General features: G+C 46.5%; 2 protein-coding genes across 2 annotated transcripts in view; both read left to right on the top strand.

Moving 5' to 3' along the window:
* The window catches only part of MGAT5B (alpha-1,6-mannosylglycoprotein 6-beta-N-acetylglucosaminyltransferase B), a 245,128-nt gene that overhangs the window by 4,184 nt on the left and 214,801 nt on the right, over positions 1-26,143 (top strand). The window lies entirely within an intron of this gene.
* The window catches only part of MFSD11 (major facilitator superfamily domain containing 11), a 102,617-nt gene that overhangs the window by 23,188 nt on the left and 53,286 nt on the right, over positions 1-26,143 (top strand). The window lies entirely within an intron of this gene.

The following is a 26,143-nucleotide window of genomic DNA, read 5'->3' as shown; positions in this document are numbered from 1 at the left end:
TGAAAAATAATACAATTTAATTTTAAAAGAAAATGCTTCTGATGAGGTTGCTTTTAAAAATGGTGCTTTATTAATGGATGTGTGTGCAGTGTAATTCATCTGGGAAAACAGAAGAAAGCAGAATGCTTTAGTAAAATCTATAGGGAAAGATTTACACCTGTAAATTTTCCCAATTTTAGCCAATATTTGCAGAGGTGCTGAGTACCTGCTGCCCACTGCTGACACAGTTGGGAGTTCTCAGCACTTCTGAATGTCCAGAGCCTTTGTCGTCTTCTGTTCTATCTGGTTTGGCTCAAAACCAGATGACATAAAACACAAGAGAGTCTCAGAACTACTCACTAGGTTATTAAAATAAAGTTAGTTTGCTTTCTTGAGCCAAGTTTGATAAATTTACAAAATACTTCAAACCACATTATGAATACCAAACATTTTAAAACTATGAAGCCTATCAATATATGCAGTATTGTGATAGCCCTGTTGATCCCAGGACATTAGAGATGCAAGACAGGTGAAATAACATCTTCCTATTAAGCCAACTTCTATTGGTGAAGGAGGCAAGCTTTTGAGAGACACAACCTGACCTGAGGAAGTGCTCTGTATAGCTTGGAAGCTTTCCTTGCTATAATTTTTTAATTCTAATTTTTAAGAACAGTAGGAAAAAACCCTTAGTTATTCAAGCAAACATGATATATAACTTCACAGCTAAACTGGCAGACTTATTCCTATGGAATGTCAGGACATGAAAAATACATCCAAGGTGCAGAGGATAAAGCACATTAGTCAGCTGGTTTTGAGGCAATGATCAGCAGTAAAAAGGTTAATAATGTTGACATCTAATTATGTTCCCATCTTTGCCAGCATTTCTAAAGCTTCTATCACCATATCTAAGCTCTGGCAAGAAGGAACCAATTGAAATGAATGAGGTAAAGTTGCATCTGTCTTGGAGCTTGGACCATTGCTCTCTGAATTCAATTGTGTTCTCTCTCTTTTTTTTTTTTTTTTTTTAATGTGAATAGAATCAGGGCCAGGCCTTATGTGAATTTTGTTCTGTACTGATTTGCGTCTCCAAAGTGACTGGTACGTGGATTTATATTGTGAAAATTATCTTCAGAAGCAGAACGACAGATTGAATTTAGCTAGGTGCAAAGAAATACAGTTTTTTTGTACCTTTTACTCTTTATTCTGTAATAATTCCAGTTTCCTGTGATATCAAATTGTAAGTCCTCCAACAAATGAGAAGGTCATTCAGGAAGAAGGAGGAAGTCAAAGCTGATATTCCTGACATAAGTCCAAAATACCCTGTTTTTTGAAATCGGTTTCTTTAGTCATCATAAAAAGCTTAAAGATTTATGCAAATTTTTTTCGTTCATTTTGCAGTTCTCAAAACTTTAGACTCTTATGAAAACAACAAAATCTACAAAAAGGGCTTTTTGCAGTTTGGATGTCTATGTTCATTGTTCATCATTAATTGATGGGTTTTTAGTTTGTGTTTGTTTTCATTTTGAGTATAATCTACACTAGGACATTGGGATGAGAAGGGAAACTATCGTAGTGATTCATTTTACAAGAACAGGGCCAGCTGATATAAATTGGCGATTGATTCAAGGAGATCTATACCAGTTTCTAACAGCTGATCTGGACCAAAAGTTGCAGTCATCCATGGCTGGCTATCACACTGTTTTTAATGCTGCTATCTATTCTCACAAAAATTATCCTATGACCTTGTCGTCTCTATAAAATTAGACCATGTTTTGCAGAGACGTGTTAATTACCACAATGTTAAACACAGCTTTCAGTCAATATGGACAGGGACCATTTTGTTTAACATCCTGCCAGCTGGTCTTGGGTATATCCAGCTCTAACCATAGTTTTAGGTGGTACAATCATGATTTTTCACTCTACAGTGAATGCAAAATCATGTTAGTTAACATGACTCATCCTGGTCATATTTACCATCATATAATTTTCTAGCTAATGTGAGTCTTATAAGGCTGCTCTACACTGATATTTCAAGTTCTTGCAACTGTACTAGTGCTAGCAACAGTGGGAGAAATACTGGAGACCAGCTTCCAGTGTGATTTTTTTTTTCCCACCATGTCTTTTAACCTTTTGTAGGTGACATGGTGGTAAAATGTAGAATTTCAGAGAAAACACAGTGTAAGGAAGTTTTAAGGGTTTGTCAACACAAGAAATGCTAAAGTGTCCTAGTTGCAATATTGTGCTGCTATAGTACTTTAGCATAGACACTATCTACACCAACAGACGGGGCTCACCTGTTGTAGGCAGTCCATCTCCCCAACAGGAAGTTGCTAAGTGAGTGGAAGAATTCTTCTGTTAACCTAGTATTGTGTAAATCATGGCTAGGTTGGTTGTAATGACATTGCTCAGGGATGTTTAAAATCTACATCCCTGAGCAGCATAGTGGACTCAACCTGTTTTTAATGTAAGCCAGGTTTGAGAGGTCTGTGTTATAAGACACTGCTTGTTGACATGTGACCTGTTTGGTTCAGGGTCGTAGTCGCCTGTTTGCTACATTTTTCATCAGCACACTCAACTAACATCATTTTAGAAACTAGCTAACACTACAGTTAAGCTCTAATGAGCAAGTAGTGGAAGAAGTATGCTTGTCACTCTGGACGGACAATGGAAAGGATATTTGGAAGCAGAGAGGGTGCTTCAGAATGAGCTTGCGAGGAAAGGGGTTGTCATAGTTCAGTTAAAAGGATGTTTGGGGAATTAGCTGTTGACATTAATTCAATTTCTGTTTGTTCTGTTAAATTATTATTTCAATGTTAACCCTGCTCCAAGCCATCTGTTCTGTTTTGTTTATATTTTGATATTGTGCAATAGTCTTATTAAAATTGGTTGAAGCCTTTTTTACATTAAAAATGGTGTATTTGATTATAATGACACATGAGATGAAAGAGGAACCATGTGCTGACTGTTAGAATGAAGACATTGATTTTATGTGAGTTTTTGAGTGAAAATGGACTTCTTAGTATAAATCTGTGGTTTCCACCACACAAATAAAAAGTAAATCATGGCTAATATTTTTGCTAATATAATTATTAGGTTGTCAGAATTGTTGTTGTCTCTGATTTTAAACTGTGTAATCATGACAGAGGCTTTGTTTTGTGTATGTCAAAATGTGGGTTGATGGAGCTCAGTAAGTGTTTGCATCACCTGTATGGGCTTGCTTTAGAAAATGAATGTGTCCTGGAACACCAGCAATCCATTTCAGCCAGGAAGGATTTCATGTTGTGCTAGTCACCTTGATATAGAGGGGCTATTGAGTATCTGTGGAACTATAGGTCTGAGTTCTACTACCTAATGAGTTTTCTCATCCCACTCCATTTACAAGCCCATTTTATGAAGACTAGGCCCATTTGGTTAAAGGAAGATGTGCATCCAGGTTTAGAACACAAGATTTATCTATCACTCATAAAAAATATTTCTCCGTTTCTGATATTTCCTTCACAAGTCTTCATATGTTGTACCTGTGGTATGCCTTTGTAAAATGAAGGCAAGTGATAGCCTTCACTGATCTTGTCTCTTGTAAAATCAGTCAGTTTAAAAGGCTCTGGCATGGTGTTTTGGAGCCCATTTAAGTGGTGAATTTGGTGAAAATGAGAGATTTGTGTTGAGTCTGATAGGTATTTGGCAAAAATGTACCATTTGGACTGAACACTGTGGTTTTTTTTTCTTCAGTAACTGGAACCTGATACTTTTTGCTTCGTCAACCAGAATAGCAGCAATTTGGGTAATAATTCTGTTGGCTGTCAGATGCCAAAACCATATATTATGATTGAGGGAGTATGGACAAAAATCTTAAGACAGCAGTGGGGTAGGAAGCACCTGCCTGCAGAAGGGCTATCACAGAGGAGGAGCTTGCTCTGTTGCGTTTTCCTTTGAGGATGCTGAATTTCCCACATCCACAAAATTCACTGAGTTCGTACTAGTGTGAGAATTGGAGCCTTTCAATATGCTGACGTCTGAGGGGGGAGGTAAGAACATAAGATTTGCCATATTGGGTCATACTATTGGGTCCTATCTTCAGATATTGGCCAATCCCAAATGCTTTAAAAGGAACGCACAGTTAAGCCATCCCTGTCCTCCAGTCCCAGCTTTTGATGTTGGAGGTTTAGGGAAACTCAGGGGAAGGGGAGAAATGAAGGTTGCTTTTTTAACTACCTTGGCTCATACAGCTATTAATGCGTATCTTCTATCATCTTACGATGATTATTTTCAATCTGCTGCTTATTCATTTTAGTGTGTGATACGTAATTATGTGAAGGGCAAAATTACACTTCCCTTTTAATTTTTGCTATGTCAGTCATGATTTTATGAGAAGCTAAGAAAGGCCATAGTGGGTCAGACCAACAGTCCATCTACCTCAGTATTTCTCAAACTGTGCTCCATGGAACACTGCTGTTCCACACGATGTGAAAAGGTTTTCTGTGGAAAAAATTCCAATGCTAATGATATTTTTCCTTCTAAAATATTAAAGAAGAAATTATGGGTGTATCAAAAATACTAATGTATTTGAATAGTAGTTAGAGTGTAGGTGTATTAATATTTATAACACATTTATAATAGTTAGTTATGTGACTCGTGCTGAAACAGAGCTGCAAAAACAATCTTCCTGTTAAAAGAACTGTCAAATGTTACTTATTTTTATTTTCCAGTAGTTTTCTGTAAAAATAACAAATGTATAAAATCACAGAATTTAAAAAATATTTTCCCATACCTAATTCGTTTTGTGATTTTTTTCATAACTATGTTTTTTTAAGCTTTAAGGAAGAAGTCCTTTTTTTAAACAATTTTGTCATTTCTGTTTTTGTACGGAAGAATGACACTAACCATCCTTCTTTTGGCTGTTATATTGATGCTTTGTTTTGGGGTTGTACTTGAATTTTTAATTTTGGTACTTGATTATAAGGGTGCTAACCGTCCTCCTATCAGAAGGAGATTAGTTATTCATTCAGCTGATTTTCTCTCTCTTGTGTTCTTTGAAAAAATAAGACATATAAAAACTAACTCTTAAATCAACTTTTAAGCATTACATGCAGCAATTTTCCAGTATGAAACTCCCTCCCCTACCAGACCAGCATGTATGTGTTCTGTGAATATACTCCAAGCCCAAAAGCGTTCTGTGGCCAGATTAGTTTGGGAAACATTGATCTAACCCAATATCCTGTTTTCTGACAGTGGCCAGTGCTAGATGCTTGGGAGTGACTGCACAACACAGATAAGCAATGAGTAATGCAGCCCCTGTCACTCATTCCCAGAGATCTTTCATGTCCCCCCTTAGTCTCTAAATTTTTCCTCATACAGAAGTCATTCCATACCCCTAATCTTTTCTGTTACTCTTCGCTGTACCTCTTCAAATTCTAATAATCTTTATTTAGATGGAGCAGCCAGAATTGCGTTCAATATTCAAGTTTTGGGAGTACTGTGGATTTATATAGTGAGCATTCTGCACCAAAACATTAAAAATTCAGTAAAAGAAAAACAAATATGGTGTGCAATATTGTAAAATTCTGCAAGTCTTGTTTGCCAATAAAATGGAGAGGCTCCAGCATGGCAGTGGAGAGTGCAGGCCACTGGCAGCACAAAGGTGGGAGATTACCATACAGCCCTTCCACCTCTCGCTCCTTTGTGTCAGACACACCGGGTATGGGGCAATCAGGCAAGATCCAAGTGTGGGGGAGCTCAGCACGGGGGTATTTGGGTGTGCAGCGACAGGATTCTGTGGGACAATCTAGTTGCAGGCAGCCCCCGCTTGCTTCCCAGTCAGAAAGGCATTTTTCTGCAGGAAAACAGATCTGTGAGGGACAAATTCTGTACCTGTGCAGTTGCACAAAATTCCCCAGGATTAAGAAATAAGAGGGGATATGGATGCATTATTGTGGGGGATAGGGTTGCAGGAGCAGTGAGCCTGCAAGAGTTTTTAGGTGAAGGTGATTAGGGCTCAGCAGGGGGTGTTGGAGGAGTGGGCTTGGTAGGGTGGTAGTCTGGGTGAAGCTAGTGGGGGATCAGTGATGTCAGGGTCTGGATGTGGGGCTCAGGGTGGTGCAGGCTGGTAGGGCATATCAGTGTAGGAGTTTGAGTGCAGGGAATTTGGTGTGGGGTGGTGTGACTGCACAGGCTGTGTTTCAGTGAGGTGGGATTTGAGTGCAGAGAGGTGCAGGAATTCTGGATGAGCCAGGTGAGGTTTGGCTGGGATGTCTGAATATTGGAGGTCCAGATGCACAGGGGTTGGGTGTATGGGGGAACAGCTCTCTATACAGTGACCTCAGCTAAGGAGTGATGGGGGGCGGGAAGCAAGGGAGAATGCTAAGCTCCCTCCAGCTGGGATCTGACACAGCCCCAGGCACTTCTTGTATGGGAAAAGGGGGTCCTGTCCTCTCCTGCTTCCACATCAGCCAGGACTAGTAGCTTACTGCAGCTAAGGGTAGGAGTCACTGGTGGCTGGGATGTCCCGAGGCCCACAATGATTTACCTCTTTGCTGGTTGCCAGAAATGAGGTACCCACACTGCTAGGGAATGGTGCATAGCTGCTCTTGCAGCTTCCCTTTGCTTCCCTGTCGGAAAGTGATTCTTCTACATGAAAACAAAACAATCTGCAGAGGACATAAATTCTGCACACACTCGGCAACGCAAAACCCCCCCAGCGGTAAGTAGTGTTGTGATATTTTCTGTTTTATTATCTATCACTTTCTTAATGATGCTAAACATACTGTTTGCTTTTTGAGTGCTGCTGCACATAGAGCAGATGGTTTTAGAGAAATATCCACAATGACTCCAAGATCTTTTTCATGAGTGGTACAAACTAGATCCTATTGTTTTTGTATCTATGACTGTGATTTATTTTTTTTCTAGTGTGTATTACCTTACACTTATTAACCTTGAATTTCACCTGCCAATTTGTTGTCTTGTTAACCGGTTTTGTTAGACTCCTTTGTTACTCTTTGTAGTCTGTTTTGGTCTTTAAACTACTATCTTGAGTAATTTAGTGTCATCTATAAATTTTGCCATCTCACTGTTGCCCACCTTCTATAGAAAACTTACTCATAAGTTGAACAGCATAGGTCTCAGTATAGATTTGCACTCTGCATTGTGAAAACTCACCATTCACTCCTACCCTTTGTTTCTTAGCCTCTAACCAGTTACAGATCCAGGAGAGGACCTTACTTTTTATCCCATGACTGCTTACTTTGCTTAAGAGCCTTTGGTGAGGGACCTTGCTCAAGGCTTTTGAAAGTCCCAAGTGCATTGTCTCCACTGGAGCACTCTTGTCCACAAGCTTGCTGATATACTCAAAGAATTCTTAGGTTGGTGAGACATCATTTTTCTTCACAAAAGACAAGTAGACTCTTCTCCCACATACCATGTTTCTTGGTGTGTCTGGTAATTCTGTTCCTTACTACAATTTCAGTCAATTTGCCTGGTAGTGAAATTAAGTTAAACAAGATCACCGCAGGAGCCCTTCTTTAAACATGGGTGTCATATTAGCTGCTCTCCAGTCACCTGTGATGGGCTATTTTAAACAAGAAGTTACACACCACAGTTAGTAGTTCAGGAATTTCATATCTGAGTCCCTTCCTTGAAGCTCTGTATTCAAAACAGTCATCTACTATTTTTTGTAAAGAATTGTAATTAGCAAAATAGACTCTTAGATTTCTTTTGTTTCCAAAAAGCCAGTTGTGTTTCAGGACATTTTCAAGTTTCCTCTTCGCATTTATGCCATAAAAGGTAAAAAAAATCCCAGGAGGTTTGAGTCTCAAATGGAAAATTACTCATTCTGTCTTATTAAAGGAAAATAGCCGTTTGTTAAGGTCACTTATTGAAATTAGTACCAATTAAACAAGCAAAGCAAATGTAATAGTTTCTGCTTATTGTCAGGGCCATTCATTTTATGGTAATAGCTGACCTACATGGATTTGTTTCTAATATTAATCTTTATAAACAAAAAATACACAGATAATGACCTGTTAGAAAAAACCTCACAGTTATATATTATTTATTTCATGATTGTAGGAGAAGAAATGGGATACTCATCTCTGTTAACTAAATGCTAAGTCATTGTACCAGGGAAAGCAGAAATGTGCTTTTTCCCTTCACTGCAGGTGGGACATTGTCACAGTTTAGTAAAGGTAACAATACGGCTCTTTTTCCAGTGAAGACAAGACTAGTATAGTGTGGTTTTCTCAAGGCCACACAGTAAGCCAGTGGCGGAGCTGGAAAGAATCTGCTTTTCAGCCATGTCTGGCCCAACATCCCTTACTCTCTCAGTTGCTCCACTCTCGTGTGATGCTGTCACAACCCTAAGTCACCAAAGGGCAAACTGATCCAAAAACCCCTCGGGAAGAAATCTCAGGCTTTCTTCATATGTCAGGGGTATGTGCACAATTTTTAATTTCCATCACAGGTCCCCGTTAGCCCTTCCAGAAGTTACAAAGACATGAATGGAACCAAAGGGAACTTATGGATGCCTTCTTGACTGAAAATTTGAGGGCTACAGTGTGGCAGTGCTGTGAAGGAATCCTGCCAGACACACAATGTGCTTCATCAGCAGTGGACTGATGACGTTTGTCTGAAGGGCGGAGGTTTGAGATCCCACTTAAGAAGTGGTTGACATCTCTGAAGCTGTGGGCTGCAGCTTTGTTATTTCTTTGCAGCATGTACATGTCCCACTCACCCAGGAGTGACCGATAGAAAGCCCGTAAGAGGAGAGCCAGAATGTATAGATGCTCGCTCTTCATAATGACAGCATCAGCTAGAAGAAATGATAGAAAAAACTGCTGTACCACAATATCAGCAGTCCCAATTTAATATACAGGCTGGGAACTACATTTCAGAGCGCTCATGTTTAACTGTCAGGCCTCTGTTGCCTAGGTGAGTGTCAGTGGCTCAGACTTGAAGTATAAGAAAACTGGACACCATTCCCCCACAGTGAACAGCAGCGACTTGTGATTCCTCAGCTGTAGTGAGAGCCGACAGTCTGGGTGCGGTGGGAAGCTGACACTTGTGCTTAGCTTGTTACATCACGTAGCATTTAAAATATCAGTCAGTGGTAAACTCAGCAAGGGGTATGACAAATTGTCCTACAATTTAAAGTTTTAGAAGACATACTGAAGGAGTGAAATCCTGGAAATAACTGAAACATATGAGCCTTAACATTGGGTTATAAAGTCCTTCCTGCTCTTCTGTGTATATTATAGGAGACTGAAAACACTGAAGTTTAACAGCAACAGCTCTGGTTAAACCCAGCAAAGTTTGTGAATAATAATAATTATTATACTTCTTTATATGGGTCTAATTCTGGAAGGTACTGAACATTCCTTGCATGGTACTGAAAATGCTTCCTATTCTCACTGACATCAGTGGCTGATGAGGGCTCTCAGTCCCAGTGCCAAAGCACTTAGCATGTTGCAGGGCTAGTCCTTAACTCCCATTAGCCTCCTGTGAGATTTAATTGTAGACCTATGATCCTGAGGGGGCTGCAGGCTGAGTGTCATTTCATCAGGGGTGTTATTTCAAGTGTTGGGGAGGCGGGCAGTGGGGCTTACCCTGGGGCAAGGTGGCAGGCGGCTTGGCTCCATGTCCCCAGATGAAGCGGGGCTAAGGGTGGAAGAGGCAGGGCTGAGGGTAGTCAGCCCTCAGGCCCCCTCCTCAGCTGGCAGAATGGCACAAGACTGCTCCAGCCCCTGTGAATTGCTTTGCATGGCAGTCCAAAGGGACCAGGAGATCCCAGCCGCCCTTGAAGGGCTGGACCAGGGGCAGTTCCCCTTAAGCTCCACTATCGTTGGTAGGGGGCTGGGCTCCCTCCTTCCCTCTGGGGGTGTGGGGGGGGGGCTGGGCTCCCCTCCTCTCTGTGGGGTCTATGTGTGTATGAATAGGCCCCCCACTTTCTTAGTGGGTGTGAGGGGCTGTGCTGAGGCTCCCTCCTTCCCTGTAGGGTGTATGTGTGTGGCTGGCCTCTACCCTTCCCTCTGGGTGGGTGCGTGCACCCCTTCGTTAAGAACGCCTTCATTAGTGACTGATGGGTGCAATGCCATGGTGGCACACATCTGAACAATACATATGACCTGAGTGTTCTCAAGACAAAACTCACTCCACTCATTGATGAAAACCCCCTGCCTTGTGATCCAGCTCACTGCCCTGAAACCCCCCACACTCCACCCAACATTTAAAATGTTTACAGGTGCTGTTTTATTGCAGCAGTCCCCCCAAGGGGAGGGAGGAGACAGGTTGTGATAATACACTACCTGTAAGAAATATGTTATTCACCCCAGTTATGAAAAAAAAAGAAAAGGATTGGAAGGAGGTTCCAATCCTATTATTTCTCTAAGGATTTGAGTGTAAATGTTACCTCCATGACACTCACTGAAGGTACTTAAGTTTGAGAAACTTTGCTACCCCCAAAAATATTAAAAAGTATATGGGAGCTAAGATTATATTCCAGTTGGAAGAGAAGTGTAACACAGGAGATACACTGAAAGACCAGTAGGGCTGCTGAAAGACCACTCCCATCATTATCAGTCCACAGGGAGAAGTTGATTCTGGTGCATGGGCTGATGAAGAGCTATGTAAGGTTTGCAAAGCTGCTCTCATGGGTCAAACCCAAAGCTCATATCAGTGCTCTAAAGATGTCTGTTCTGATCCAGACTTTCACACTTTTTCCATCTCCAGTTCTGGCTACACTTCAGGACAAACTTGGGTGCCATAGGGGGCAAAGCCTTCGGTTCAGCAGCACTATTAGCTGAGCAAACAGCAAATGTGATGAAAAGCAGACCTTTTTTTGTGCTGGTACTTGCCACTATTGAGTACCAGCGTCTCGGGAACCCCAGGCAGGGAATTGTCTGGGGGTGGGGCAGGGTGAGTACCAGCACCTCTTTATTTTTTTAACAAAAAGGGTGCTGGTGATAAGTATCATGGTGGTTCTATGAAAGGAAAATGGATGTAGGTTTGTCTTGAATATTTGAGTGCTCACCACCCTTTACACAAGCCCTTCTTGCAACATCCCTAGTTCAGTACTGGAATGAGGCCATCTCCAATTCCATTGCCAGCGCCCTCCCTTGGAGAGAGTAGAGCTGCTGTCACTGAATCAGAGATTTCTGGATGTAGGCAGCTATCAGCACCGTGGGCTCAATAGACCAGAACAGCCCAGAGCTCACTCCAGCCTGGCAGGTAAATGCGTGTTAAACATGCTGATTTAAAATCCATTTGGGATGTACAACTGTGGCCTCTAGGTGGCACACAAGTGAATATAATGAAGCAGGAGATTATTTTTCCTATTAAAAGTAGGTCAGTTACTAAGTCCTAATGCACTGAGCTCAACTGAGGAGACACCAGGTGGAGACAATTTGGCATAACACAAAGATAGGTCCTAATTCACCAAAGAGCTCTGTGTTTGTGCATATGGACCACTATGCCCCGTTCCTCAGTAGGCCTCAGTGGATACAAGGGTTACTCTGCAGGGAGCTTGTTGCCGGACTGGGTCTGTACACAGCCCAACAATGATTCTCTGTGTTACCTTTTGAATTTATGGGATGTACCAGAGTGGGTTTGTTTCTCTTCTTCATCTTATTTTCAAATGAATGTGTAGGATAACACAGTGCCATGAAAGATTAAACCCCGTTAATTATGGGATTAGCAAGAATGGTGTCAAAGTAGGCAGGTGTTGGAACAGCCAGAGAAATTACAACCAATGAAGAGGATGGGATGGTGGTGAGGAATACAATATGTTTTGACTATGTTTAGAAACATAAAGGCTGCGTCTCCACTAGCAAGTTCTTTCGAAAGAGTTTTTGGAAAGAAGGGGGCTCTTTCGAAAGATCCAGAGGAGCATCTGCACAAAAAATGCGTTCCTTCAAAGTAAATGGAACGAACGTGGCGCTCCTTTCGAAGTCGCTCTTCCTTTCCCGTCTCAGGAAGCGCGCTCCCTTTCAAAAGCTTCTTTTGAAAGAAAATGTGCGTAGACACTCCACAGGCCCTTTTTTAGACAGAGTGGTCCTCAGGGGGTCTGATTTTTCTAACCCTGACCTGTTCTTTTGAAAGAGCGGAGGGCTCTGTGAAAGCTCTCTTTTGAAAGAGCAGCTCACTCTTTTTATCCGCTCTTTCGTAGGGGGACTCACTCTTCCGGAAGAACTTCCTTTGAAAGATCTCTGTACTGTAGATGTACCAAAAAAGTAAAAGGGATTATTTCCTGGTGAATGACTGAAGCCCCGATGAACATGTGTTCCTCTTGTGGAATGAAAGGGTTAATACAGGACTAACAGCATATTGTGCTTTCTACAGTCACAGCATTTGCTGACTCAGCTTCAAAACACCCTTCTGAGGCAGGGAACTCTTACTCCATTTTACAAACTGGGGTTAGCTGGGAGAGAAGGTGAAGTGTCTGTCCCAAGATCACACACAAGATCAGTAGCAGAGGGAGGATTAACTTGTGATCAAATCCTGCGCTCAGTGTTACATACACGGACAGCACTTTCTGTCCAGCACAGTGAAGCATTATTATTACCTTGTGGCACTAGGTCAATGTTATTGTATTGACTTTAAACAGTGGTAAACAGAGGCAGAAGACAAGGTTTCAAGCCTGATATGTACCAAGTGTGCTGTCTGCTTATGTGTCTGTGTTCTTCTAACCACCGTTGCGGTCCGCTGCAGTACAGCAATGGGCAGTGTGTTGACGGACATCAGGGGATTTTGCATGTGATTCTGAATGAGTCAGGGTTGCTCAAGTGAGGAGGTTCCATGCTGGGGGAGGGGGAAAGAGCAGGGTGACTATCCGTCCCATTTTGGGTGGGACAGCCCCGTATTTCGGTGCATCCCGGCATCCCACTTTATTTTGCCAGGGGGGTTACTTGCCCCATATTCCAGTTTTTCACTAGCACAGGTGGCTGCCACCCAACTTCCCCTGGCTGAGGGAGACTGGAGCTGGACCTGCACTGCCCCAGCTGGGGGGAACCGGGAGCCAGACCCACGTGATGGCATGGCTGCCCTCCAACTTCCCCCAGCTGGGGGGTGCTGGACCCATGCAATGGCATGGCTGCCGCCCAACTTCCCCTGGCTGAGGGGAGCCAGGAGCATTGCTGGCAGGGTGGCAGCCTAGTTCCTGGTGCCCCAAGTCATGGGGCAGCTGCCCCCCACATGACCCCAGCAAGGTGGCAGCCCCCCTCCCCCCCCGGCGAACACTGCCTGACTCCTGATTTTGGTGACCATCTGTCCCGTTTTGGCTGGGACGGTGTCATTCTCCTGTGTTTCATATTTGGCTGGGAAGAGAGATGGTCCCCTGACTAGGAAAAGAGCTGCTATTAGCAGGACTGGTATCTAGAGAATGCAGACTGGACGAGTACCCTGGCTTGGGGCCCTAAGTCTAAAACACAGCTTGGAGGCAAGCCCTTTAAAGTCCTAGCAGCCCTGGCGGTGCCCTGGAACATGGGGTTTGCAGAGATGCTGGGACAATTTGTATAGTGTCATTGTCCTATACAGTGCTGAGAGTTGAGAGCCATTGAACCAAACTGTAAATCCAGCCAGTGCCTGTAGGAAGTGGCATCTGACTGGGGGTGCCCAGCGTCTGTGGAGGTTTGGATACAGAGCTGGTTTGTGTGGCAGTTGCTTTTGCGCATTTTAAACTGAAAGGAGCTCAGTTCTGGAAAACTGACTGGGGTTACTTTAACTGAGTACAACCTAACAGCATTTAGCACTTGTTGCTCCTTGTCATCTGGTGTTCTGGGCACGCCCCAGCACACCTTGTGGTGAGCCCCCGCGAAACTAAGGTCTCCAAAACTACTTTTGAAAATGTTGGCTACCTGCATTGGCTGCTTTCCCTGGCTTGGTCTGTAGGGGATGCTGTTCTCTTGCTGGAGTCCGTGTCCTCCCATTGCAGAACACAAGCTTTCCGCTCCACATGTCATTTCTAGCTGCTGTTTGTACTACACTATGCCATCAAGGTGCCCTTTCAGAGATCTCACTCCCACTGCCAGCAGACTTTCAATTAAATCCAACTCAGGTCAGCTCTGACAAGGAGCCTCTCTTGTAACGCAGGGAATTTATCAACTGGCATATTCCTGAGATACAATGGAAAAAAAAATCTTTTGCTGGAAGCCAACCGGGTTCTGTTTCCTCTGTTTTTCCCATGGAAACTTTCTTTGCCGAAGCTGTAGGTTAGGAGCGTGGGTTACGCTTGATTTAGTAAACCAGTGTTTTGGTGCACCAAGAGGTTAATTTTCAGAGTGTTAATTATAAGCTGCTGCCTGCGTGTGACTTAGAGAACATAAATGATTGTACACAGGGCCATTTTCTGGGGTGAGGCCTGGGGCAGCTCTCTTCCATGTGTAGCACTAACTCCCCCATGCCACAGGCCCCGCCCCACTGCTGCTCTGGCCCTACCTTGTCCCTTTACTCCTTCCTCCCAGGCAACAGGCCCCAGGAATTACTGGGGGCCGAGGGTCGGGCAGCAGAGGCAGCAGGGGTTGCTTGCCCCCACGCACTCCCCACGTGGGGGTTGGGAGTGGCAGCCTGATCCACCCTGCTGCACTCTGCCACTCTTCCAGCCCCCTGCACCTCACTTTTCCGCAGGCGGCGGGAATCGGACGGGAGCTCCACTTCCTGTTGCTGCGGGAAAGGAGGCGCAGCAGAGCCAGGAGGGTTACATGGCTGCCCAGCCCTCAGTCCCACATAATCCCCCCGTCCTTCCCATCCATAGCTGCCATGGGGCCCCCAAAAACACAGCCTTGTTCTCTTCAGCTTGGTGCTTCTTTGTGGCAGCCCCCACTGACTGACTCAGTCTATAGCTCTGTTGGGCTAATACAGCTGCTGGGCTGCATTAGCCTTCTGGGCTTGTATAGCACTGAGACATCTGATTTAGTGACCATTTTGTCAGCCAGTGCTCTAGCCACTAGCCACGCTGCTTTGCCAAGTTCAAGTGGCCCGCGGAGGTTTGGTAGGGAAACCATATCTCCCTGTCCCAAATATGGGGAGATATGTGGGGTGAGGGGTGGCTCCACCAAGTGCCAGGGAGCCGGGAAGGAGGTGGGAGCCACCATTCCTATCCAGGAGCCCCAGGAAAGCAGCAGCCACAGCCAGCCCCTTCCCAGGCCTGGGAAAGCAGCAGCCACTGGCCCTCAAGCTGCAGGGAAGTGGCAGGGATGCGACAGCTGCCCAGGCTCCCCTGCTTTGCGGAGGCTTGGAGAACTCCTGCCAGCAGCTTCTGGCAGATGAAGTCAGTGGGGGGAGAGGGCCCAAATACGGGACACTGAGTCCCTTTTAAAAAACAAGTCAGGAAGCCTTTTTGGCACCCCAAACATGGGACTGTCCTGCCCAGTACCAGACAGATGGTCACCCTAAGGTTTGGGAAGTATTGCAAATATTACGGGGATGAGGCTATTGTAAGAATCCGGACAGCCAGCGAGTACAAAGCACAAAGCAAACCCTGAGCTAGTAGGAAGCCAGCGCAGACTGGAATGGAAAGAAACATTTGCCCACGTAGTGGAACAGCCCTGTCAAGCTAAATGGATGAGGAGACACGCAGCCCTCCCCAGCGTGGGGCATCATCAAACATTCATTCCCTTGTCATTCAGAAGTCATCATCCGATAGCAGCATTCTAGCACCACAGAACTCCGCTCTTGCTATTAATAATTATTATGCTAACCTGAGCTCATCCCTCCTGGTCTGTATATATTTATACAGTACAGGCACCAGACCCGAGGGTCTAAGAGAGTTTTACACATTACTTGTTTATTTAGTGAAATGGTAAGGTCTCCGGGGAGGTGCTTGCTGACAGTGAAGTCCCTGGATGGCATGGCTAGATGCTACTAAAATACAAGACAGGATGAAAGTATTTTAGCCTTCCAGTGTAGTGAGGCAGAAGATGGGCATACAGTGTCAACTGGTAATGACTCAGGGAGGATTTTGGTTTCTGTGCAGACGTCTCCGATTTGTTGTTTCATCAGATGAACAGAAAGAGGAATTTGTTGATCATCAAAGCCAGAGGCTCTATGGGAGCTTGTAGGTGGTGGAAATTGATGGGGAGTCAAAGACATTAGATCCCTTTGGGGTGGGGTCTGTTTCTGTTGGGACCTGTCTGTTTTCCTTGGGAAGGACCAGTGGGAGAGGTGAGCGCACCTGGAGAGGCACCGCACAGGGTCTAGCCCCACGTCCATGCCCAGCATTCCAAGGACAAGCCCCTGGTGCATCAGCTGCATAACCCTTTGAGGCAGCCGCACCACATCACTTGTGCAGTGTACGGAAGGTGTGAGTGACACAAACCCAAACAGGGCAGTTTAGTTCCAAAGCAGGAAGAAACAGCATTGCTGTGCCTGTAAAAAACCCATCTGGACTTTAGGTTTCATTGCGTATTTATCATCTTCTCTCATTTCTCTCACTCCTTCTCCTCCCTCGTGCATCTCTTCTTTCCCTCTGGCTCTCTCCTCCCCAGTTCTATGGCTCCTCCTTTTTTTGTACTACTTAGTAAAACAGCCAAGGGATCCTGCTGCCTTTCCAGCTCAGAGCTGACATAACAAGCAGGAAAGCTAGCTCTTCCAGCATGATCGAGTGACACAAGAGATAGGAGTCTGGTGGTCTGAGCCTGGGACTCTCAACCCTCACTCTGGCCTTAAGCAAGTCACTGTAGTCCTCTCTGCCTCAGTCTCCCCATCTGCAAGAAGGGGATATTAATAGCATCCTCAGGCTGCACTTACTGCTGCTCTGGGGAAAGGTGTTAATCATAACTAATACTAGAGGCCCAGGTGCAGCTCCACTTGCAAGCAGAGGTTGGGCTGGAAGAAATTCCCAGACAGAAACTTGTTGTAATACACATCCAAAGTGCATGGGCCAGGCCCTGCGCTGGCCAGGGGAGGAGCTCAGTTGGGGGCTGGGCCAGGCCCCATGCTGGCTGGGGGAGGGGTGGGGTTGGCACAGTGTGGGGGACTCAACTGGGGGGGCTGGGCTGGGCCCCATGCTGGCTGGGGAAGGGGTGGGGCTGGCACAGAGTGGGGCTTTGTTGTGGCGTGGGGGCTGGGCCGAGCCCCACGCTGACCTGGGAAGAGGTAGGGGCTGGCAAGGTGTGTATGTGTGAGGGCGCCATTGGAGGGCTGGGCTGGGCCCTGCACTGGGTGGGGGAGGGGCCGTCATGATGTATAGGGTGGGACTCCATGGGGGGGGGAGGGGCTGGGCCAGGTTCTGCACTGGCTGGGAGAGGGGCTGAGGCTGGCACAGTGTATGTGTGGGGGATCCATGGAGGGCTGGGCTGGGCTGGGCCCCAAGCTGTCTGGGGCAGAGGCTGGGGCCAGCACAGTGCGGGAAGAGGGACCATGGCAGAACCTTGCCAGGACAGACGGACAGACAGCACAAATAATATATATGATGATAGTTACAGCTGTGTGTGACTCTTGTTCTGGCTTCCACTTCACCTTCCTGGGGTGAGTTTGACTTGGGGCACCCACCCCATGCTATCAGGGGGCATTTACGACTCTGGGGCTACGTCTACACAGCAGCATTATTTTGGAATAATCCAGTCTGGAATAGCTATCCCAAAATAACACAGCTACACCTCCCTGCAGCAGAGTGCCTGCTCATCCCTTATCAGACTGTCTGCTATCAAAGGCCCTGACAAGCCAGCCACACTTTAGAGCAGGTAATTAAGCACAAGAGCCTCTTTTCCTCCACACTGTCTCCAGCTCCGTTTCCTCCCTGACTGAGGCTGCAGTGGCATCTCAATTTATTGGCCTTGCAGAAATAGCTGTGCCTCACCCACCAAGGAGCCAGCCGGCCTGGTGGGCTGAGAAACAGTCGCAAAACGGTGTCGAAGAACAAGCACCAGGTGGTTTATGTGCCCGCGTAGACTGGAGTGCTGAACACTCCAGCACACAGAAGGGTGAGTAAGAGGTGCCCTGGGCCAGGCAAAGCTTCTGTGCCATCTGCAGCAGAAGGAGGCAGATGCACACTGCTTCCATTCCTGCTTATTTATAACAGCTCTGCCACTGCTGGATAGGAAGAGCGGGATTTGCTTAGCTCATTTGTGAGCAAGTCCTGAGCACAGCCACCTTCGACTTTAACCCTTACGATTGAGGTGCTTTCCACACAGCAGAGCAGATCTTTTCCAGTCACGCTGGCACTCTGCCCCCTTAGTTGCCTTACCGTAGCCCTGGGGTCAGCAATCTTTCCGAGACAGAGTGCCAAAATTTGACCTTTTGACCTCTAAGTTTGGACCGAGTGCCGGTGAGACTTTTTAAATTTACTAATGCTCCTACTTACAAAGGCTTCATTAATAAATAAATAAAGTGGCAGAGCTTTACTGCATAGGTGGTGGTCAGTTGCATTAGCTGGTCCTTTGCTAACCCGCAAGCGGCATGGCTTTGAGCAGGCTGCCAGCTGCATGGGGGAGGAGGGACAGGGCTGAGCTCTGCCTCAAGTGCCGATGAAAATCAGTTTGCTTGGCCATTCTTGGCACCAGTGCCAGCGATTGCTGACCCCTGCTGTAGCTCATAGGACCACCTCTCAGGGCTAATGTATTGTGCCAGGTATTGTACATGGATGGAGTAACGGACAGAGCCAGCACTGAAGGGCAGAGTTGAAAGTAACAAATTTCCCAAAGGTGCTGTTCTTTTGCACCCCCTTGGGGGGACCTCAAAGCAGGGGAGCGTGGGGGGTGGTGGGAGCTCAGGGCAGGAGGTGAGGAGTTGGGTGATGCAGGAGTCTGGGGCAGTCTTGGATGGGAGGGGAGTGCTCCCCTCCAGCCCCTTGCACCTGCTTGGCTGCATGCTGCTTGGGAGAGCCCCAGGAGGCCAGCTCAGAGCACATGGCACCTCCTCCTGCAGCAGAGTGCCCCAGCCCACTGGCTCCTTCTTGCCAGAGCAGTGCACCAGGTTCCTTTCACCTCTGCAGAAAAGTTTACTGTCCCAGGAGACCAGGGTTTAAGAACGTGTCTGCTGGAGTCAGCAGATGCCGGCTTCCGTAGTTGACTGAGCTGAGTGCAAGGAGCTGGGTTCGGCCTTGTGGCCCTGGCAGAAGGGGAGGTCTAAGACATGTACCTTGCTAGTGAGCAGAGCGAGTGAGACTTGGACTGGCCCTTAGTTCCAGGCAGAGTTCCCACCAGTCTCAGACCATCCTCCAGGAAAGTACTATCTTAGCAGCAATGTACGGGACAGTCCTGAACTTCCATGGCAAGTCCTGCGTCCCACATTTACGCAAAAATATCTTCATCCCAGGCTATTGCGTGCCTTGAAGTGAAGGACCGAGACCCTGATTTGATATTCTAGGGAGGCTGGCTCTCTCTCCTGGCCCTTTCACTCCTGCACTGCAGAGTCCCAGCAAAAATCAGGCCATGTCTGCTACATGTGGTGGCAGCCATTATGGAACCAATATGGGTTTTTAATTCTTGTTGGCTCTCAATCCTTGGCTAGCTCTGAAATGGTGAGACCTGCTCCTGACTTACTGTCTGCCTTCGGGCAAATCAGCTAACTGCTCTATGCTTCCAGTTTCTCCTTTCCAGGTGTATGTCGTCAGGGTGGTCGCCTCAGGTGATTGGCACCAGGGCTGGCGCAATCGGGTTAGCTGAACCCAAGCAGGACATAGTCTGTGTGTCACAGAAAGCACCACTGAGGCTAGGTGGGTGGCAGAGGGTAAAGGGCAATGACCAAGTTACCTCTGAGGACAGCCACTAATGCAAACGGGAAGGACTGTTTTGGGGCTGATGCCCTGGACCGGGGTTCAGGCGATCTGGTTTCAATTCTTGGCTCTGCTACCAAGTACCTGTGTGACCTTGGGTAAGTCATTTAATTTGCATACTGCATCTGTAAAATGAGACTAGTCATACTTCCTTCATCTTGTCTGTTTCCAAAGCTCTTTTAGGGCAGGAACTCTCTGTCTCTCTCTGTCTTTCTGTGCGGTGCCAAGCAAAAAGGGACTCAGTCTTGGTTGTTGCTTCTAAATGCTACACAAGTACAGGCAACCTGTAACCTCCCCATCTGGGAGAGAGGGATGTTCCAAAACTGACACCACCCACAGTTTGTGTATTTTTATTTCTAGAATGAAAAGGCTCCTCTCTTAAGCCCTAGGCACCCTGCCAGCATTGAATGACCACACGCACGCCATACAGCTCTCTAGCCAACCTCAGCCTGAAAGCATAACAGCAAGCAAGGCCCTGATCTTGCAGTGGAACCCTGCTTCCTTAGCTTGCAAGCTCTGCAGAGCAGGGAGCATCCTTCTTGAGGGGTGGAGAGCACCCTCACACACAACAGCTTGCTATAGCTTCAGTCCCCCAGTGCTTGTAGTCTATGGACATCTGTTAGCTTCCAGCGGCATTGGAGAGATGCACAGAGTAGTATCATGCTGTACAGCTCGTCCCATTGGGTAGTACCCAACCCCAGGGTACAGCCGCGTGGCCTTCACCTAACTCTCATCCACCACTTTTCATCCATAGGTCTCACAGTGCTTCCTAGCAGGGGTAAGCCACATCCTGTCCATTTTACAGAGGGAAAACTCAGGCGCAGACAAGTCCACCAACCAGCAGGAGCTTGGGTGTGTGTGTGTGGTGGGGGGGGTGGGAGGCAGCGGTTGCCCCACGGCCAAATGTTTCAAAGGGGCTCAGATCTCCGAGCTTCTTAGAACTACCACAGCTGTGCTGCACAGCTCTGGGTGGTGGTGGGTGGGTAAGGGGCCCAGTACTGCAATCCAAACAGTGCTGAGGTCAGACTTCCCTGCAGCCTGCCACTTCCACCCTTGACCTTGTCCCTTCCAGGGTGTGGAGTCAGGCCCCCCTTTCATCTTGCCCCGGGGGCCATGGTGACTGTCAGCCCCACTGGGCACAGAACAGTGATGGTCACCTGATGGGCTCAGGGCTGAACCAGCAATAGAAGTCAGGTCTCCTATATCCCAGTGTAGCATTCTAGCCACTAAGCTTAGTAGTATTCACACCTGGCTGTAAAGGGTTTAGCCTCTGCAGACTGTTGCAGGACTGGGGCCCAGTGCCCCATTCCAGTTCAGCTCCTACCTACCGCATTCACACTACATTCAAGCTGCCAGATTTGCCATATGGAACAAACCGTGAAAACTGATAACTGTAGGATTCAATTTAGTGCATAACACTAATGAAAGAAAAACAAACAAATGAAAACAAGCCCTCCCCCTGAATAGATAGTGGGTAAAGAATGGTTTAATTTAGTCATTCATTTCCTATCAAATAATTATTTCTTAAAAAACTGAAACTCACCGAAAGTACCTTAATTATTTTTTCACTGACACTACAGAATTAAGTGGATGTGTAATTAGCAAACATTCGGCAGGCTTGTAAATAGGTTTTTAATTACATTAAAAGGATCTGTTAAGGTGGTTTTTATGATTTTTAATAGGATTTATTCTCCCCCTTTTGGTCTGACAGGAGCCAGCATCCCAGAAAAAGGAAAAAAGCTCCTTTATAAATTTGAAGTCTGCTCCTCATTGCCATTTGTTTTTGCTGGAGTGCTCTCTGGTAGCTTGGGCTCCCGCTCAGCAGAACATACACTTAAAGTGCATTTACGTCACAGCTGAGCTCTTAGGGCTTTGGGCTTGGATTTCAGAGATGTGTGTTAACCTTCCGTCTTCCCCACAGCCTAACCCCCCCAGCCCATGAGCCTGTACACCTATCCCGTCCAAAGAACCACAGCCTATGAGGGAGCACCAGTACCAGCCTCTCCCAGGAACTCCTGCCTCCCCAACAAGGCTATGTCTACACTATAGAGTTATTCTGGAATAGCTTAATCTGGAGTTATTATTCCAAAATAAACCATTCTGGAATAATGCGTCTACACTACAGGGACGTCCCCAAATAAGCAAAACTTATTCCGAAATAGCAGTACCTTTTTTGTCAGAGAAGTGCTGATACTCAGCCAGCTCCCTGCCACCCCCACCTCAGCCAATCCCATGGCCAGGGCTCCAGAGGGGCCAGCACTCAGTACCGGCAAGTACCAGCACAAAAAAAGCACTGCAAAGTCACGTGTCCGCATGCAATAGAACCTATCTCCAAGGGCTCTAATCCAAAATATGATGTTTACACAGCAGTGTTATTTGGGAGTAAGCTATTATGGAATGGCTTATTTTGAAATAGCCCCTATTTTCTGTCTGTGCAGCCCCCATGTCAAATATCTATTTCAAAATAGGAGACGTTCCACCTAGAATGAAGTTTATCAAATTCCAGATACGCCGGCTGCTATTTTGAAGTTATTTGGAAATAGTGACTGCTTTGTGTAGATGCTTGCAAAGTTATTTCAGAAGAGTGGCCATTATCCCAAACTAACTTTGCTGTGTAGAACCCCCCCATCCCCCCCGCAGAATCCTCTCTCCTTTCCCTGCACTGCTGTGAGCCTCAACTCTGCCCATCCTGCTCTCTGATCCCCGGTTATGAGAGGAGCAGGTGCCTCGGCTTTTGTCATACTGAAGGCCCACCATGCAGAGTGAGAGCTGGGTATCTTGCCATCAGCACTCCCCGCCATGGGACTGGCACTTGATTAGAAGATGGCTGTGCACCCGCTGGTGCCACCGTGTGTGTGTGTGTGTCGGTGGGGAACAACAGGAACCAAAAATCCCCTAGCACACTGCAACCAGCCCTGCAACAAATCTATACCCACTGCCTGCACCGCCAGGAAAGCTGATTGCAAAGTCTGTATGGCCTGATAACTAGATGGCAGCGAAAATAATAAAACATGGATCCTCTCAATGGGGGTGTGGGCAAATACAGTGACTATCTGAGCACTACACCTTTCCACACCATACTTTCTTGTCTCAGTAGAATCAGACCAGCCTGTCTCCGGTGAGACAGTTTCTGTGACAGAGGGCTGCTTAGCAGTGGATGCTGCAAACTTGGGGGGCTGGAGCCATTTTTATAGTGGGGGAGCTGAAAGCCATTGAATCAAACTGTAAAACCTATCGAAAGCAGAAGCCATTTTGGTTCCCAGCATCTGTGCTCACAGAAGCATCTTTCTGGGGGAGGAGGGAAGGGGGATAAACCTCCAGCACTCTGCACAGGAGTAAATCACCTTTCAGCACATGGCAACAGTAAGCAGGAAAAAACAGGCATGTCCTCAACACCAAAAATCAAGGCTGTCCATTCAGTGAGAAATCCCACTGGTTTGAAGCTTCCTTTCAGCCTGAACAGGAACGAAAAGTCAAATCACTCCCCCACAACACACACACAAAGTCTGCGTCTACACTAGCAAGTTCTTTCAGAAAATCCTGCCCTTTTTCAAAAGACCTCGTGCTGCATCCACACACAAAATGCGCTCTTTCGATCTGAAATCGAAAGAACGCAGCTGTTCTTCCGGAAGCTGGCTTCCTCTCCCAGATCAGGAAGAGTGCTTCCTTTCAAAAGCTTCTTTAAAAAAAGAAAGCCTGTGTAAACGCTCCCTGGGTCTTTTTTCCTTATGGAGGCAGATTTTTTTGACCCTGGCCCGTTCTTTCGAAAGAATTGGGGCTGTGTGGACATTCTCCATCGAAAGAAGTCTTTTTGGAAGATCTCTTCCAGAAGAACTTTTTTTGAAAGATCGCTGTAGTGTAGACGTAGCCAGATTATTTAGGAACTAGCGAAACAGGCGTCCATTGTTTGATTATCGTGTTTAGAAAGGCTAAAACAAAGCACTTTGTATTAAAACAAATCAGTTCTGTAATCTTTTGCCAAACGACACATTCCTGCCAAACACTGCAGCTTAGTGGACTCAGCATCTGCTGACAGAAAACTGTTCTGTCAGAAAATATTCAGCTCAGCCGACGGACTCTGTACTATGAAAGTCAATGGTGCAGACAGCAAGAGTGACAAAGTCCGTCTCAGAGCAAGCCCTTTCTGGCTGTGCAGAGTTGGATTTTAAGGGCCACATCCTGAGAGTGGCTGAGCATCTGTGGGAGTTGCCTGTGTGCCCGGCCCATCTCTGCATTGCAGCCCTCAGTGAAGGATGGCCTCTTAGGGTGACACAGTACCATCAAGCATGTGGGGACTTGTTTGGAACCAGGGAGAAGGAAGGCCGACCCCTCTGCCCTCTGGGGTTGGAAGTCATGGTTGTAAATCAATGATGGCCAAGGCAGAAAGTGGCAGTTGTAAAAAATCAAGATAAGGAGATGCTTGAATGATGACGATGGCCTCATTCTCTGCCATTCCTGGGACAGCCGTGCCACAGGAGAGACCTGGCCTGCACTGTACAGGTGTTTGGTCTGAGGCCTGCACCACCGGCTGTCCTGTGAGAAGTGCAGTGTGCAATTTCCTTACTCGTCTGACATTGTTACAAGCTATGAGAGCCTGTAATCATGCAAAGCCTTGTGCTGTGTAAAGACTCAGTCTGATCTAGCTGTTAATCGGTGGTTCCCCTCTAATGGTTTCTGGTACAAGGGGCTCTATAAAAGAGATGTCTAAGTTCATGGTCTAGCAATAGTCAGCAGGTAAGCACCAGTAGATAGCGCTCAAGAACACAGACCATAGTCCCTAGGATTGGTTTTGTTGTTATGATGCACTGCAAATGGCTTCTTGTGTGCAACTCTTTACATGAGCTTTAAAAAACACCCAGACAGAATTCTCCAAATCCTATGACTTTCAGACTGCGGCTACAACCTAAGGGTGTGATTCTCCCCCCCGTCCATGATCATTGCGAGCTCGGGGTGTGATTCCCCCACTCGTCTGTGATCATTGCAAGCTTGGGGTGTGATTCTCCTGCTTGCCTTCATGTGCTCACACTAGAAGGATGTGCCTGTGATAGCAAGAGGCATGGCTGTGCGCACCCACTCAGCAAGGGCGTACTGAGCCATCACTGCACCCTTCCCAGCTGCCGTGGCTGCTCTGCTATTGATACTCATGTTATGCTTGCGCTTAGCTCAGGTGAAGCTAACTACACAAGCAGGGGAATCAACACCCAGCTCATAGTGCAGGTATAGCCTAGCCTAACATTTCTACAGGCATGCGCAGGGGCTGTGGGTGGCTGTTTGTCTGTCTTTCGTGGTTAGACTATATCATAGTTTAAGAGTGGACATGATTCTTTAGCTCAGACAAAGGTGGCCCCTGCTTGGAGGTCCCAGGTTTGGTGTCTGTAGGTAACTCATCTGCAAGCGTTACACCATAATAAACTAGGAGTGAAATCTGGATCCCATTTAAATTGATGACAGAGTGTTTCCACTGACTTGAGTGAGGTGAGGATTTCACGCCATGCCATTATAAATCCCAGAAGATAGAACAATCTGTCATTCAAACCACACCCTGTAATCACTAACACAGACCCTTAGAGACAAGCGACTATAATGATCCATCTCCTTAAAACTCCCAACTTCTGTAACAACCCCATTAGCTGTATGAATCAATGATGCTGTGATGACCCATCTCCATATGAACAGCCTGTGGGGTCTGTCCCCGGACACACCCAATGCTATAACTCACCCCGGGACAGACCCCATGCTCATTAAACACGGTGACAAGCCATGTCCTGATTGATTCCGAGCTACGGTAAACTTGTTTGGTTAACTCTTATTGGTGGGAGGTGCAAGTTACTTCTCCCCTCCTCTTCATACAATTCTGCTGCTGGGCAAAGCTCAGCACATTTTTCAAAAGAACTTGCTAGTGTAGACGCGGCTGGGCTCTTCCACGGCTTGCTTTTGAGACTCTCCTCTTGTTTTATGGGCTATACCCTTGCTGTTTCCTTTAGCAGCTTCTCTTCCAGCCTCTCCCTGCGTCTCCTGGCCTCTCTCCTCAGTTCCCTTCTTTTTTACTTGTGTGCTCTCCCTGGGCAAAGTCCTTTGACCCCATGACTTCATCTCTGTGTCTGCCTAAATCCTGTCCCAGGTTCTGTGCTTAAGAAGGGGGCTAGCTATTATACTGCAAGGGCAGCTGAGAAGTTTGGACTTGGAACCAAGTGTCACTAAGGAGGAGGGATGTTTGTCCACATTCAACTTTTCCGTGTTGGGCCATTTCTAAACCCTAGGATACACTCTTGCCCTGAGGAGCCTTCATGGCACATGCAGGCTGGGAGCACATTCTGGTCCCTGTCTGCTCAGTGAGTGACCTCAAAAGGGAAGAGGAATGCAGATGGACTTAGAACTCATCTTCCCATGTCCTTTAAAGGGAAATAACACACTCCCCCCTTGCCAGTTGCTGCATCTGTTTCCAAGGAGACGGAGGCTCACCCTTAG

Source organism: Carettochelys insculpta, chromosome 20 (assembly GCF_033958435.1).
Source record: "Carettochelys insculpta isolate YL-2023 chromosome 20, ASM3395843v1, whole genome shotgun sequence".
Lineage (NCBI taxonomy): Eukaryota > Metazoa > Chordata > Testudines > Carettochelyidae > Carettochelys > Carettochelys insculpta.
Note: the sequence above shows the minus strand (reverse complement) of the source record. Positions and strands in the feature narration are given on the sequence as shown.